The sequence below is a fragment of the Mesocricetus auratus genome, unplaced genomic scaffold (genome assembly GCF_017639785.1).
Source record: "Mesocricetus auratus isolate SY011 unplaced genomic scaffold, BCM_Maur_2.0 Super-Scaffold_100003, whole genome shotgun sequence".
In the NCBI taxonomy this organism is placed as follows: Eukaryota; Metazoa; Chordata; class Mammalia; order Rodentia; family Cricetidae; genus Mesocricetus; species Mesocricetus auratus.
Window position 1 is genome coordinate 15,786,073 of NW_024429188.1, and position 16,190 is coordinate 15,802,262.

A 16,190-nucleotide genomic window follows, 5' to 3' on the forward strand; every position below is an offset into this window, starting at 1 on the left:
TGGGGAAATGAGGGGGTATTGGGAGGGTTGGTGGGAGTGTGTGGGAGGAGGAGGGGGAAAGGGAGTAGGGCCTGGATTAACATGTGAAGCAACCTTGTTTCTAATTTAAATTTAAATTTAAAAATAAAACTTAAAAAAAACAACTTTCATTTATTCTCTCACAGTCTTTATGCATCAAACTTCCAAGTCAATATGGATCAGCTGGATCTCACAATCTCAGGGTCTCCTAGGCTACAGACATGGTATTACTAGGGCTCTATACTCAACTCTAAGAACTCTTTAGCTCATATGGTTGTGGTTATGAATCAAATTCAGTTCTCTGTCACTGTTGAGCTGAAATTCATGCATTCTTGCTGTCTGTCTGGCTTCCTAGAGTCTGTCAAATTCCTTAAAGCAGGCTCCCTCATAGAACTTTCAACTTGGAAATTTCCTTAAAGTCATAAAGCAATAGTCTTTTGCCACAGTCACCAAAGAGGAACTCATAGGAAGTAACAGAATTAATAGAATGATACATTCTTACATTTGTCTTAGACATAAGCCATCACCTTTGTCATAGTCCAACAAAAAAGTGAACTGTGTTATATATAAAATACACATTATTGATTATCTTTGAATTCTTTTAACCACAAACTGGAGACCAAGTAGATTTTCCCTGAAACACTTTAGTGTCATGACATAGTTTTAGGAGCTAGCCTTAAGATGGAACTCAGTATTTGTGCATATAATGCTATTATATTTTGTATTGGATCTTTTCTGTGTAATCTGTGGAATATGGTAGAAGTGGTCTTGTGACTTCTGAGGTTAAATTATGTTATAAAAATCAATGTAGTTCCCATCTATCTGTTTTTCATTGTCAGGGAAGCTGCTTCCATGCCATGAGGACACTCAAACAGTCCTTTAGAGAAGTTTATATGCCAAGGAACTCTGAGATTTACTGCCAATTAGACTGTAAGATAATACCCATGATGCTAGTACAGTTCTAATTTCAGATAAATAATGAAGAATGGTTCATTATATGTATGAGATATATTTATATGTATAGATATATTGCCAAATTATTATTGATCTAAACTTCAAATGAAACTTGGCATCTTGAATTTTGCTTTTGCATGTTTTTTTCTTAAATATAGTAACCTTGTCTGTCACCAGCTACAGAAGTGACCCAGATCCCTCAGCTTAATTATTTCAGTTTGATCATCTCACTAAAGCTGCAACTGACATATTAACTGTAACTTCATGTGAGTCCCTAAGCTATAACTTCTGGGGAAATGGCTATCAGATATCTGTTTCCCAAAAATTGAGAAAACTTATGCTTGTCACCTAAAGAACATAAATTTGAGGATTACAGTAACCCATCTTGTGGCTAAGGGTTTAATATGAAATATTCCATGACAAAACCAGATTTACACAATACATATCCATAAATCCAGCCCTACAGAAAGTTCTGGAAGGAAAACGCCAATGCAAGGAAGTTAACTACACTCACAAGAACATAGGCAATAGACAATAACAGTTTACCAAATGCCAGAAGTAGGGGAGAAACTCACACACAATACCATCACAAAAAACAAATCCCAAACAAACAAGAACCAACAATCAATGGTCATTAACATTTCTCAATATCAAGGGTCTTAAATCACCTATAAAAAGGCTATCAGAATGGATACAGAGACATAATCCATACTTCTCCTGCATACAAGAAACACACCTCACCTTCAAATACAGACAATACCTCAGAGTTAAGAGTTGGGAAAAGATTTTCCAAGAAAATGGCCATAAGAAGCAAGCTGGTGTAGCTATCCTAATATCTATCAAATTAGACTTCAAACTAAAATTAATCAAAAGTGATGAAGAGGGTTATTTCATATTCATCACAGGAAAAAATCACCAAGATGAAGTCTCAATTCTCAACATCTATGCACCAAATACAAAGGTACTCACATTCTTTAAAGAAACATTACTAAAATTCAAATCACACATAAAATCTCACAGACTTATAGTGGAATACTTCAATACCCCACTATCACCACTGGACAGGATTACAAGACAGAAAGTTAATAAACAAACAAAGGAACTGAGAGAAAATATTACAAAGAGTCAATGAAATAAAGACTTGGTTCTTTGAAAAATCCAACCTAACTAATAGGCAGAGAGAGAAAATGCAAATTAACAAAACGAGAAGTGAAAAGGGGGAACAGACAACAGACACTGGGAAAATCCAGAGAATCATCAGGTCATACTTTGAAAACCTGTACTGCATAAAATTGGAAATTTTAATGGAAATGGACAATTTTCTGGGTAGATATCACTTGCCAAAATTAAATCATGAACAGATAAGCAATTTAAATAGACCTATATCCCATAATGAAATAGAAGCAGTTGTTAATATTTTCCCAACCAAAAAAAGCCCAGGGATAGATGGTTTCAGTGCAGAATTCTATGAGAAATTCAGAGAACTAATACCAATAAAGCTCAAATTGTTCCACACAATAAAAGCAGAAGGATCATTATCAAACTCTTTTTATGAGGCTACAATTACCCTCAATTTGTGTGGTTGTAGACAAACCACACAAAAACACAAACTAAGATAGAGAACTACAGACCAATATCCCTCATGAAAATTGATGCAAAACTACGCGATAAAATACTGGCAAATCAAATCCAAGAAGACATCAGAAAAATCATCAACCATGATAAAGTAGGCATCATCCCAGGGATGCAGAGATGGTTCAACATGTGAAAATCCATCAATGTAAACCACCACATAAACATATGAAAAAGAAAAACCACATGGATGCTGAAAAACCCTCTGACAAAATTCAACACCCCTTCATGATAAAGGTTGTAGAGACATCAGGGATACCAGGAACATACCCAAACAAAATTAGGGCAATATATAGCAAACTGACAGCCAATATCAACCTAAATTGAGAGAAAAATCAATGTCATTACTCTAAAATCAGGAACAAGACAAGGCTATCCACTCTCTCCATCTTTCTTCAATATTGTACTTGAATTAATTGTTAGAGCAATATGACACCAAAAGGAGATTAAGGGAATAGAAATTGGAAAGGAAGAAGTCAAACTTTCACTGTTTACAGAGGACATGATATTTTACATAAGTGACTCAAAAATCTCTACCAGGGAACTCCTACAGTTGATAAACACCTTCAGCAATCTGGCAGGATACAAGAGTAACTCAAAAGTCAGTAGCCCTACTATATAGAGACAATAATGGGGCTGAGAAAGAAATCAGAGAAACATCACACTTTACAATAGCCAAAAACAACATATAATATTATGGAGTAACTCTAACCAATCAGTTGAAAAACCTGCATGACAAGAGCTTTGAGTCATTAAAGAAAGAAATTAAAGAAGATAACAGAAAATGGAAAGATGTCCCATGCTCTTTGATAGGTAGGATCAACATAGTAAAAATGGTAATCTTATCAAAAGCAATCTACAGACTCAATGCAACCCCTATCAAAATCCCAGCACAATTCTTCACAGAACTGGAAAGGACAATATTCAACTTTATATGGAAAAACAAAAGAGCCAGAATAACCAAAACTATCCTGTATAATAAAGGAACTTCAGGAGGCAACACAATCCCTGACTTCAAGCTGTACTATAGAGTTACAATAATGAAAACAGCTTGGTATTGACACAAACTGGACTGGAAGACCAATGTAATCGAATTGAAGACCCTGATATTAACCAACATATCTATGAACACCTGATATTTGACAAAGAAGCCAACACTGTACAATGGAAAAAAGAAAGCATTTTCAGCAAATGGTGTTGGCATAACTAGATACAGACACATAGAAGATTGCAGATACATCCATATCTATTGCCATGCACAAAACTTAAGTCCAAATGGACCAAAGACCTCAACATAAATCCAGTCACACTGAACTTCTTAGAAGAGAAAGTGTTAGGGGTCCATGAACGAATTGGCATAGGAGAACACTTCCTGAACATAACACCAATAGCATAGACACAGAGATTGACAAGTAATAAATGGGACCTCCTGAAACTGAGAAGTTTCTGTAAGGCAAAAGACACAGTTAACAAGACAAAATGTCATCAGACAGAATGGGAAAAGATATTCAACAACCCCACATCAGACAGAGGCCAGATATCCAAAAGAAACAAAGAAATCAAGAAGCTAGTCATAAAAACACCAAGCAATTCAATTAAAAAGTACAGAACTAAACAGAGAATTCTCAATAGAGGAATCTAAAATGGCTGAAAGACACTTAAAAAATTGGTCAACATCCATAGCCATCAGGGAAATGCAAATCAAAACAACTCTGAGATACCATCTTACACCTCAGGGAAATGCAAATCAAAACAGCTATGAGATAAGACCTTATACCCATTAGAATGACTAAAATCAAAACCACCAATGACAGTTTATGCTGGAGTGGATGTGGAGAAAGTTGAATGCATCTCCATTTTTAATTGTAGTGCAAACGCTTACAGCCACTTTGGAAATCAGTATGGTGGTTCCTCAGGAAAATGGGAATCACCCTACCACAACATCCAGCAATTCCACTCTTAGACATATACACAAAATATGTACATTCATACAACCAGGACATCTATTCAACTATGTTAATAGCAGCATTATTTGTAATAGTCAGAACCTGGAAGCAACCTAGATGCCCCAGAAGTGAAGGATGGATAAAGAAAATGTGGTACATTTACACAATGGAATACTACTCAGCGGGGGAGAAAAACAATGGAATCTTGAAATTTGCAGGCAAATGGATGGAACTAGAAGAAACCATCCTAAATGAGGTAACCCAGTCATAGAAAGACAAACATGGTATGTACTCACTCATATATGGATATTAGACATTGAGCAAAGGAGTACCGGCCTACAATCCTCACCTCCAGAGAAGCTAGTAAACAAGGAGGACCCTAAGAGAAACACTCAAGGTCCCCCAGTGAAGCAGAAAAGACAAGAGCCCCTGAATAAATTGGGAGTATGGGGGGAAGGGGAGGGAGGAGAAAGAAGAGGGGAGAAGAGGAGAGGGAGGAAAACATAAAGGATCAGGAAGATTGAGTGAAGACAGGAATAGAGGAGAACAAGAAAAGAGAGGGAGCCACTATAGTTTTAAATTGAAATCTGGCACTAGGGAATTGTACAGAGATGCACAAGGATGACCCCAACTATGAACCTAAGAAATAGTGGAGAGGCTTTCTTAAATGCCCTTCCCTTATAATGAGAATTTTGACTACCTTAAATGCTGTCCTAGAGCCTTCATCCAGTAGCTGATGGAATCAGAAGCAGAGATCCACAATTAAGCATCGAGCACAACTCCTGGAATCCAGTTTCTGAAAGGGAGGAGTGACCAACACAGGGGTCAATTGCATGCTGGGTAATCCTGCAGAAACAGCTGACCTGAGAAAGTAGAAACTCACGGACCCTATTCTGACTGCTGGGGAACCAACATAGGACCAAATCAGGCTCCTTGAATGTTGGTGTCAGCTAGGATCACTGGGCAGTCTATGGAGCCTCTGGAAGTGTAACCAAGATATATCCCTAGTGCACCAATGGAATTTTGGGGCCCATTTCCCATGGAGGGATACCTTCTCAGTCTAGATACACAGGGGAAGGCCAAAGACCTGCCCCAAAAGACTTACCAGATTTTGAAGATCCCTCAAGGAAGGTCTCACCCTCCCTGGGGAGTGAATGGGGCATGGGATGAGGGTGTAGGTGGGGTGCACGGGAGGATGGAAGGGAGTGGTAACTGGGATTGATATGTAAAATAAGATTGCTTCTAACCTAAATAAAATTATATTTAAAAAAACAACAACAAAAGGTAACTTCTACCTATCATCTCGACTGGCCAGCCTGCTCCTTTAATGAAATATAATTTCAATGATGGTTCTATAATTTGAGAAGCAAATTCTCTTATCCAGTTGAAGGTAAGATGATAGTTCAAAAATATCAGTTAAGAACAAATATTTAGGATGTCTTTAGGGTTTATACTGCTTAGTAAAGTGGTGATTGTAGATTTTCTTCCAAGTTCTGTGATCTCACTAGCCCTGGGTAGCTGGCTATGTTTCCAGTAGCGGGCCAGATTTCCCCATTGTTGAGACGGTCTTAAGTCCAACTAGGGAACTGTTGGTAATTGCCTAATTATGTGTGCCACTAATGAACATGTAGCAGCAAATAGTGAATAAAGAGGACATGAATTTGAAAGAAAGCAAGGAAGGCTATGTGGGAGGGTTGGAAGGGAGAAAAGAGAATGGGGAAATGGTGCAATTACATTAAAATCTCAAAAGAAATAAGAAGTAATAAAAATCAGTTAAACTACTACAGAATCTTTCTAAAATATATACATATATTAAACGTTTAAATGGAGCTACCATATAACTGGGGGACAATACCCTTAACTAGACACCATACACTACCAAGAAAATTCCTGAGTACTTGAAATGTTGACAATGGTCCCCATAGAATCTCATAAATGATTCAGGGCATTGCCAATGCTATTATTTTCCAGAACTTGATAGTAGATACCTATTGCTGAACATACTACATGCTCAAATCATAGGACATAGAGAGCTCTAGTTGGTACTAAACCAAAAGTTTCATCCCTACATTCATAGTGTTGGAAGGTGCTACGCATGGTACCACAGGAGGTGAGGATATTGTAATACAGAGGTGGTAAATGACTGAAAGAAACTATATTTCAGCCACAACAGGGCAATATGAACTCACAGTGATTGAGACAGCATGCACGAGACCTGTGCAAGCTTAAGCCAGACAAAATCCCAGCATGGAGAAGGGGAGGTGAGTACAAAGCCTAACCCTTACCTAAGTGACTACTAGGAGAAAAAAGAGTTTTCTTCAATGGTGTGTTACCTGCTATATAGTCCTGCCCTGTAGTCCAGGGCAGACCACAGACAAATGTCCAGGTATTGTTGGCCAACAAAGTGATCTAGTTAGTTTTAGGGAGAGTGAAAGAGACAAAGGGAGAAACATGAAATTGTGTGGGTTAAAGAGGATCTGGGAAGAGGGCTGGATTTTATCAAAACACATTATATGAAATTCTCAAGGAATTAATAAAAATAGTATTTTACATCCATTAAGTTCATCATTTATTAATGAAATTATCCCGTATTTGTTTCACTGAATTAAAGCCAAGCAGGGCTCCTTGCTAGAGAACTTGAAGGGCATTTTCTCTTGTTGTCCTTGCTTACTGAAGTTGGCAACAGCAGCTTCAACATAACAGAACCTGACAGCTTGGTTCAGTCTGAAAATGCTGCTGACAGGCAAGTGATGTATATTGTAATTAGAAGGTCTCACAGAAATGGCAAATGCATGCTACAAAACTAAGAGATTAAGTAGTGTTCATTCTTCTTCTGGAGGAATAGAGAGATGTTTAAAAGGATTTATGAGCTGGCAAGATAGCTCAGGGATTAAAAGCATTTTCTCCTAAACCTTCCAACAGGGATCCACATGGTGGAAGGAGAGAACTGGCTCTCAAAAACTGTCTTCTGACTTTCATGTGCACCATTGCATGTGTGCACATTCAAGCATACACACACAAATAAATAAATGCATGAAAAATTTACAAAGATTTTTAGTGTTTTTTATTTTATTTTTATTATTATTTTTTATTTAGGTTAGAAACAATCTTGTTTCACATGTCAATCCCAGCTCCCTCTCCCTCTCCTCCTCCCCAGCTCTCCCTACCAGGTCTCCCAGTCCCCCACCCAATACCCACTATAATCCCCAAGGAGGGTGAGGCCCTACATGGTGGATCTTCAGTAACTGTCATTTCATCCAGGGCAGGGCCTAGGCCCTCCCCCAAGAGTCCCAGCTGAGAGAGCATCCCATAGTGTGGCATGGGCACTCAAAGTCTACTTGTATGCCAGGGATAAATACTACCCAAGGCCCCATAGATTACCTAGGCCTCCTCACTGACACCCACATTCAGGGGGTCTGGGTCAGTCCCATGCTTTCCACACAGCCATCAATCTGGAGTCCAAGAGCTCCTCCTTGTTCAGGTCAACTGTTTCTGTCAGTTAAACCAGTCCACTCTTAACTCCTTTGCTCATCAGTTCTGTCTTTCTGATTGGATTCTAGGAGTTCAGTTCAGTGTTTGTCTGTGGGTATCTGCCTCTGCTTTCATCACATTCTTAAACATATAGCTAGAAGAAGAGAAGAAATGAGAAACCCTAGAATCTAAAGATTACTGAGTCTCCACCTAGGGCTGTTCAACTCTCAGGGTATTTGTGAACATCTAGAAAAATTATGGTTGTCAAAACTGGGCATGGTAGTTACTTGAAATCTGGTGGGTACATACTAGGGCAACTTTTAAATGTCTTCTGATGTGCAAGGCAGTCCCCATTAAAAAGAATCATCACTGCCAAGCTTGAGACACCCTGATCCAGGGAGGTATAGACTGTTATGCTGGTAAATCATATTGCTACAATCCTCTGGTATACAGGTTTTTTCTACTCTAAAAACATTTAGTTCATTGATGCAGTCTGCACTAGTATATTCATTATATATCCCTACAATTATTTTTTTCATTCAATAAAATTGTATTGAGCTCTTCAATATGACAGGTGTTTTGGGAAAAACTAACATGTATAAGAAATTCATTCTGCTATTAAAGAAATTAGTATACACCTGCAACTGATATGGGAAATGAGTTAAATGTGTGTAATTTCCTCAAAAAGTAAAATTTGAGTTAATACTAAGTGTATATAGAAAGGGGAGAGAAAATAAAGTGAATCTCTTAATTTAAAAAATTATTTCTTCTTCTATTATATATTATATTCAGACTACAGTTTCCCCTCCCTCCTCTCCTCAAAGTCCCTGTCCCCCTGTCCCCTCTCCCCTAGATCCACTCCTCCTCCATTTACCTTCAGAAAGGAATAGGCCTCACAGGGACAGCAATAAAATATGGTACCACAAGTTTTAATAAGACTAGGTACATACCCTCATATGGGTCTGACCTAGGCCCTTGACATACATGCTATGGGGTGGAGCTTGGTGTTCTTATGGGATTCCTAACATCAGGAGCAGGGGCTGTCTCAAACTTTTTGTCTGCTTTTGGGACCCTTTTCCTACTACTGGGTTGCTTTGTCAAGCCTTGGTATGAGGGTATGAACTTGTTAATATTTTAAGCTTAACAAGCAAAGCTCGACATAATTGTAACAATGGGTAATTTTCTTAAAGCAAACATTCACATAACAGTGGTCACAACACTGTAGGCGAGACAATGTGGAAAACTAGATGAACATGTGTTTTCATTGATTTGCTTTCATTGATCTTCCCTCTAGCACAACATATAGTGATTTGTGAAAAAAATAAAAAAAGGTGCTTGTGAAAAACAGCAATAGAGTGATACATAAAACTATAATGATGAGTACAGAACTGATTTTAGGATGCATGAATGCCCTCTACACACAAAAAAATGGACCTTGGAAGACAAATGAAGAAATCTTTCAAGTTAGTAAAGACAGGGGTCTGTGAGGGTTCTAAACATGCTTCTTAGGCATGCCAGTGCTGTTGGTATCAGAAGATGCGTAGATCTGGAAATTTCAAAAGAGGTTTCAAAGGCAAGAAAGTGAAAGGTATAGTAAAAGAGCAGTCTGGCTGGTATGTGGGATGTTAGAAGAAAATGAAGAGAGAAGAGAGTGAAGCCGGCCGTTGGTCGCACATGCCTTTATTTCCAGCACTAGAGAGGCAGAGGCAGGTGGATTTCTGTGAGTTTGAGACCAGCCTGGTCTGCACAGCAAGTTCCAGGACAGGCTCCAAAGCAATACAGAGAAACCCTGTCTCGAAAAACAAAAAAAAGAGAGAGAGAAAGAGAAGAGAGTTAGTGGAGACAGATGAAAAGAACCATGAAAGGGGACTTGGGATGTAGACCACTGACAGACCACTTGCTTAGCATGTGCATGCCTCTGGGTTTAATCTCTGTAACAAAAGATAAACACAAGTTTAAAAGGATGGAAAACTAAAAGGACACTTTGGGCTGTGCTGCTACCAGGGGCTATGCTGATGTGAGTGGTCTATGCAGCCAACTGAGTCCATGTTGATGTCTGTGGTCCATGCTGCCTCTGAGAGCCATGTCTTGGTTAGCAATACTACTGCAGCTGGGACCTGTGCTGATGTCTATGTCCTGTGTTAACACAGAAGGCCATGTAGCTACCTGTGCTCTGTGCTGCCATCTAAGACCATGTTGAAACCCTGTAGTCTATACTATCATACCATACTAAGGTCCATGGTACATGCTGATGCTGGAGACCATGTGAAAGTCCATGGTCCATGTTCCTGCTGACAGTCAAGGACAAAGAAGGCTACTTTTGGCATGGTATTGATGACTGCAGACACATGGTTGAGAATAGGAGACACAGAAGGTCTATATAAAAACCCCAATCTCACCTGTCATAAAAGTAACAGCCTAAACGGAAAGCCATTGAAGATAATTCTTAAAAATTGTGAAAAGGATGCTGATAAGTAGCTCTCCATATTGGATGCTTCTGGTGGGAATTTGGGGAAGGACTCAGTGAGTTTTTTAACTTCCTTTTCATTCTTTGTACCTTTCACATCATGCATCTCAATCCCATTCATTTCTCTGTCTCTTCGTATCCACCCTCTGCTCTTGCAACTTTCCCCCAAAATAAAATAAAATAAAATTTAAGAGAAAAAGAAAACAAAAGGAAAAATTTCACCATGGAAGCTATAGTGTGACACTGTGAGTCACGAAGTAAACCCTTTTCTCCATATCTTTACTTGCAAGTGCTCATTGCAGAGCCATTGGTCTGGTTCGAGGCCTCTGGTTACTGCTACTCCACCAGTGCTGAGCCATTACTGACACTCCTCTTAGACATCCTGTTGTTGCCCTGTGTTGTGAACATCCTGTAGCTTTGTGTCTGTAGGATCGGCCCCTTCAGGTGCTCTAGCAGATCATAGATGGGGTGAATGTTGGGATGGGCCAACTCATAACCCTGGTTCTGGGTCTGGGTAGTTGCAGGGTTGGTCAGCCAGACAACTTTCTCCAATCCTCATCACCAGAGTGACCTCTCCAGCATTGCCTTGGCTAGTTCATCCCTAGGAATAATGCACAAGGGGTGTGCCCAATTCTCTTGCTTTCACACCCTCCAAGTTGGCTCTCCTACATCTGTCTTTAGGGCCAGCTCTACTATGTTGTACAGGTGAGGTACAGGGACCAATCTCCTGAACACTGCAGGTGGTAAGGGACAGAGACAGCTCTCCTGCTCTCAAGACCTCAGGACCAGCTGCCCCACCTGCCACAGGCAGTGAGGGATGGAGAGGGACACCTTTCTCTCATCCCTACCACCATATGGCTGCTGAGGGGGCCAGATCTCCTATGCTCATGTTCTTGAAGCCTGTTCCTCACACCCCAGTCAACAGGATCAGTTCTACTGTACTGTCCAGGCGAGGTGCAAGGCCCATTTTGTGGCGTGCTTGCCCACCTCAGGTGACAGTGCCAAGGTGCAGGAGGACATCTTTCCCTTGCCCTCACCACCACATGGCAGACAAGAGGGCTGTGGCCAGCTATCCCAATCTCACACCCTCAGGGCCAGCTCACCCAAACCTCTGCCAACAGGATCTGTTCTACTATGCTGTCCAGGCTAGGGGCAGAGCCTGCTTTCCTGGGTGCTACAGCTGGTAAGGGGGAGGGTCAGCTCCCTTGCTTGTCACAGGTGGTGAGGGGTGAGGGGTAAAGGACAAGTAGTGGGGACATCTCTCCCACAATCACAACTTCAGGGCTGGCTCACCTATGCCTCTACCGAGAGGGTTGGCTCTACTGTGGTGCCCAGGCAGGTTGCAGGGCCTGTTCTCCCAAGCACTGCAGCTGGTAAGGAGCTGGGGCAATTTGCAGCACAAAAAAATTAGAAGACCCAGAGACAGATATTAAGGTCCAAGCTCCAAGCTAAAGATTAGAGAAACAAGCAGTCAAGTCAGTAGATCTTACCTCTACCCAGCTGAAATAGCAATCCTGTTCCACGAATCCACAGAGGCAAAGGGCTCTGAAATCCTGTCTCCTCCTCTTTTTATTTCTTTCTCTGCCCAGCTATATCACTCCTGTCTCTACCACCCTAGTGCTGGGATTAAAGGCATGTGATCCCAGGTGCTGAGATCACCTTTGTGTGAGCTGTTTCCTTTAGGACTGGATCAATTTCATGTAGTCATGAGACCTTGAACTAACAGAGATTCATCTACCTCATAATCTTGCATCCTGGGATTAAAGGTGTGTATCTCCACTACCTGAGCTCTGTAGTTTGTGGTTGACTTTCTTTTCTGAATCCTCAGGCAAGCTTTAATAAATCATAAATAATACATCACCACAGCATTTCTCACACCCTATGGCATCAGGACCAGCTCCACCACCTACCTCAGGCATAGAGGGTGAAGGGGGCATCTCTCCCCCATCCATGCCACCGTATGGCAGATGTGAGGCAAGCCTAGATCGCTCATGCTCTCATTGTCAAATCCAGCTCACCTGTGCCCCCACCAATAGGATCAACTCCACTGTGCTGCCCAAATGAGGCGTGAGACCCGCTTTCCCAAGTGTTGCAACTGGTAAAGGGGAGGGATAACTCCCTCTTCAGCTTGAGTCAGTAGGGGGAGGGCATTTTTCCCTCGCCCCAACCACAACACAGATGAGGGAGGTGGTACCAACTATGACCCCCTAATGCCCTCGGTACGGGCTCACCCACATTCCTGTCTACAGGGTCGACTTTAATGTGCTACCCAGGTGAGTGGCATAGCCTGTTCTGTCAAGTGCTGCAGCTGGTGAGGGGTTGGGTCAGATCCCCGAGGTCCTCCACCTGATGCAGGTGGTATGTGGCAGGGGAGGAGGGGATCTTCCCCTTACCCACACCACCACATGGCAGATGAGAGGAGCGCCACCTGCTTTCCCATTCTCACACCCTCAGGGCCAGCTCGCCCATAATCCTTCAAACAGGGTAGCTCTATTTTGCTGCCCAGGTGAGTTATAGGACCCTCTTTCCTGAGGGCTTCAGCCAGTGACGGACAGGACCAGTCCTCCGTAGTGTAATAGCCAGTGAGGAATGGAGGACCCCGGCTAACTCTGGACAGCCCTATCCTCTCAGTCTTTGCTGCTATCAGGATCCGTGGACATCAACACAGAACAAGGCTGAATCGGAGCCATAAATCCAGACATGGGCACTGGCAGCAACCCAGGCCCAGATCGCCATGGCCCTGGGTGGCAATTAAGTCATCCACCTCGGTCTGCTCCTCAGATATGCCTCTGTCCACAGGAAATGAACCATTCTGTCTCTCTTTCTCACAAACCACACCATACATTTGCTCACCATAATGGTGCCCACCTGCCCTTGAAGTGCCAAGCAGAGCCTGGGCAGATTGCATTAGGCCTACATGTGGGTCTCCTTGTCCCACTCAGTCCACCACGGCACTGAGCAGGACCATACTTCATCCACAGAGCCCAGAGCACTCCAGACTCAGTTTTCTTTAAGGGGATGACCACCAAGAATTTGACCAAGTTCCAGTGAATATATGGCAACACAAATTGGACATTATTATTATTACTACTACTACTACTACTACTACTACTACTACTACTGGGAGGTCACAAGGGTTGAGGGTGGACCTGGGAGGATTGGGAAGTGAGGGTAATCATGATTCATGAGGCTAAATTAAATAATCAATAAAATATTATGAAAAGAAAAAGAGGACATAATCATACTTCTGATCTTTCTAACTGCCCAATGTGATTTTTACATGTGGGCAAAGGCCAGGTAGGAGGGAGAGAAAAGGAAGAGTACTCAGTATTCCTTCCACTAAAATAAATTTTGACAAAATGGATTTCTTCGCTGCCATAACCAGCAAGGCTGGGATTCTAATAAAGGTACCTTAAAACATGTCTCTAGGTACTCTGTAGATATCTGCTTTCTCTTTTTTCTGCTGTGATGCCAGAAAGTAAAATCATTCTTATGACTTTAACCTCACAATGTCATAACGTCATACACAATGTGATGTTCCCAACTCAAAGGTCCCAAGCAAGGAAGCTGACTGACTTGAGTTAGAGCTCTTTGTTGAACCGTCTACCAGGATACTGTAAGGTTGTGTTTTACAGAGCCCTCCTAACTCCTAATTCATACTATTATAGAGAAAGGAGTAATTGCTTTAAAATGCAAAGCATATAAAAATTTGAAAAAAAGTAATGTGTCTATAAATTAACTATCCAAAAATGGGATAATGTTAGATAACTTAGAGAATACCAGTACATGATAATAATAAGTAATCATTAAAATTTAAATTATGTTCTACAAATTTAATATGATCTCAATAAATGCCAATATATTTTGTCTGGAACTAGGCAAGCTAACTGTAGAGGTAAAGAATAGATAAGAATAATTCAGCAAAGCCTGAAAAATAACAAAAGCAATCATGAATGGCAAGTGCTACTATATTGAAGTGTATTTATAATGGCACAATAATTTTGAAATACGGAACTGGTGCATAACCAGAAGTATGAATGGAATCTAATAGTCCAAGATATGGTATGACAGCACACATGGTGATTTAGCATATTGCAGAACCAGCATCTGAAGCCTGTTGGCTGAAGCAGAGACTGTTTTAAACAGCATAGGGGCAACTGGGTGAAAAAAGTAAAACTGGCTTCATACTTCATAGTGTGCAATGAAACCAACTCCAAATGCATCAATGATTTCAAACTTTCAATTCTTGGGGCCTGGAAAAATGGCTTAGAGGTCAAGAGCAGGGACTGCTCTTCCAGAGGTCCCTGGCTCAACTCCCAGCTACCATATGGCAGCTCACAACTGTCCGTAACTCCAGTTCCAGGTAATCTACCATAGACACACATGCAGGCAAAACACTGATGCACATAAAATAAAAAAATAACTTTGAATTCTTAGATGTCATAGCAGACAGCTCAGACCTATAATATCATTACTTGGAAGGCTGAGGCAGGAGAATTTCCCCAAGTTTAAGGTTAGCCTGAAGCACAATCATGAGTTCCAAGCCATCCTGGACTAGAGTATAAAACCTTCTCTCAAAATATAAAAATGAAAATATATATAGAGAGAAAAAAGTGGATATTGTCTTTTAACTATGGGAGGATAAACAACTTTCCCATGATTTATGGGAAGAAAAGTACAAATGTTCTAACATGTATTTTTCACATTCTTTAAGTGTCATATTCAGAAATCTCTCATCATCTCTCCATTTTGCTTTTAAATAAGAACTTTCTGTTTTTGGCTCTTCTTTCTATTCTGATTCTCTTATTTCACTCACCTAGCCCAGTTCCTTTATCTTAATACCACAATTCTTTTTCTCTTTTACTTTGGGAAAGTCACACATGTTACTTCTCAGCTGTTTTTCTCCTTTTGTCTATGGTAGTTCCCTCTGCTTTATGCTTTCTCTTATTACACATTCAGCTATACATGACCAACCATGGCTCAAAAAATTTAAATGGAAAAAATCCAAAAATAAACAACCCATAATGTTTAAGTTGCATGTCATTCTGAGTATTGTAATGACATCTAGCACTGTCTGACTCTATTCTGGCATGCATATTACTCATCCCATTATTCAATATACCCATACTATGATGTGCTACTCACATATTAGTCACTCGGAAGCCTTGGCTCTGAAATTAACTGTTGGTCCCAAAGCACAGTATAGATGTTAAGAGCTTGGGTATGCTAAAAAGAAGCCAAAAGTTCCTTCCTTTTGGGGGTCCTCCTTGTTAGCTAGCCTCTCTGGGCTGTGGATTATAGCATGCCTATCATTTACTTTACAGCTAATATCCACTTATGAGTGAGTATATACCATGTTTATCTTTCTGGGTACAGGTTGCCTCACTCAGGATGATTATAGTTCCATTCATTTGTCTGCAAATTTCATGATGTCATTTTAACAGCTGAGTAGTACTTCATTGTATACCATATTTTCTTTAGCTATTCTTCAGTTGAGGGACATTATGATTAATGCTTCTATGAACACAGTTTTGCAAATGTCCTTGTGGTATGAGTGTGCATCTTTTGGGTATATGACCAAGAGTGGTATTGCTAGGTCTTGTGTTAGATTGATTCCCGATTTTCTGAGAAACTGCCATACTTATTTCCAAAGTGGCTGTATAAGTTTTCACTCCAAACAGCAGTGGAAGAGTGCTCTCCTT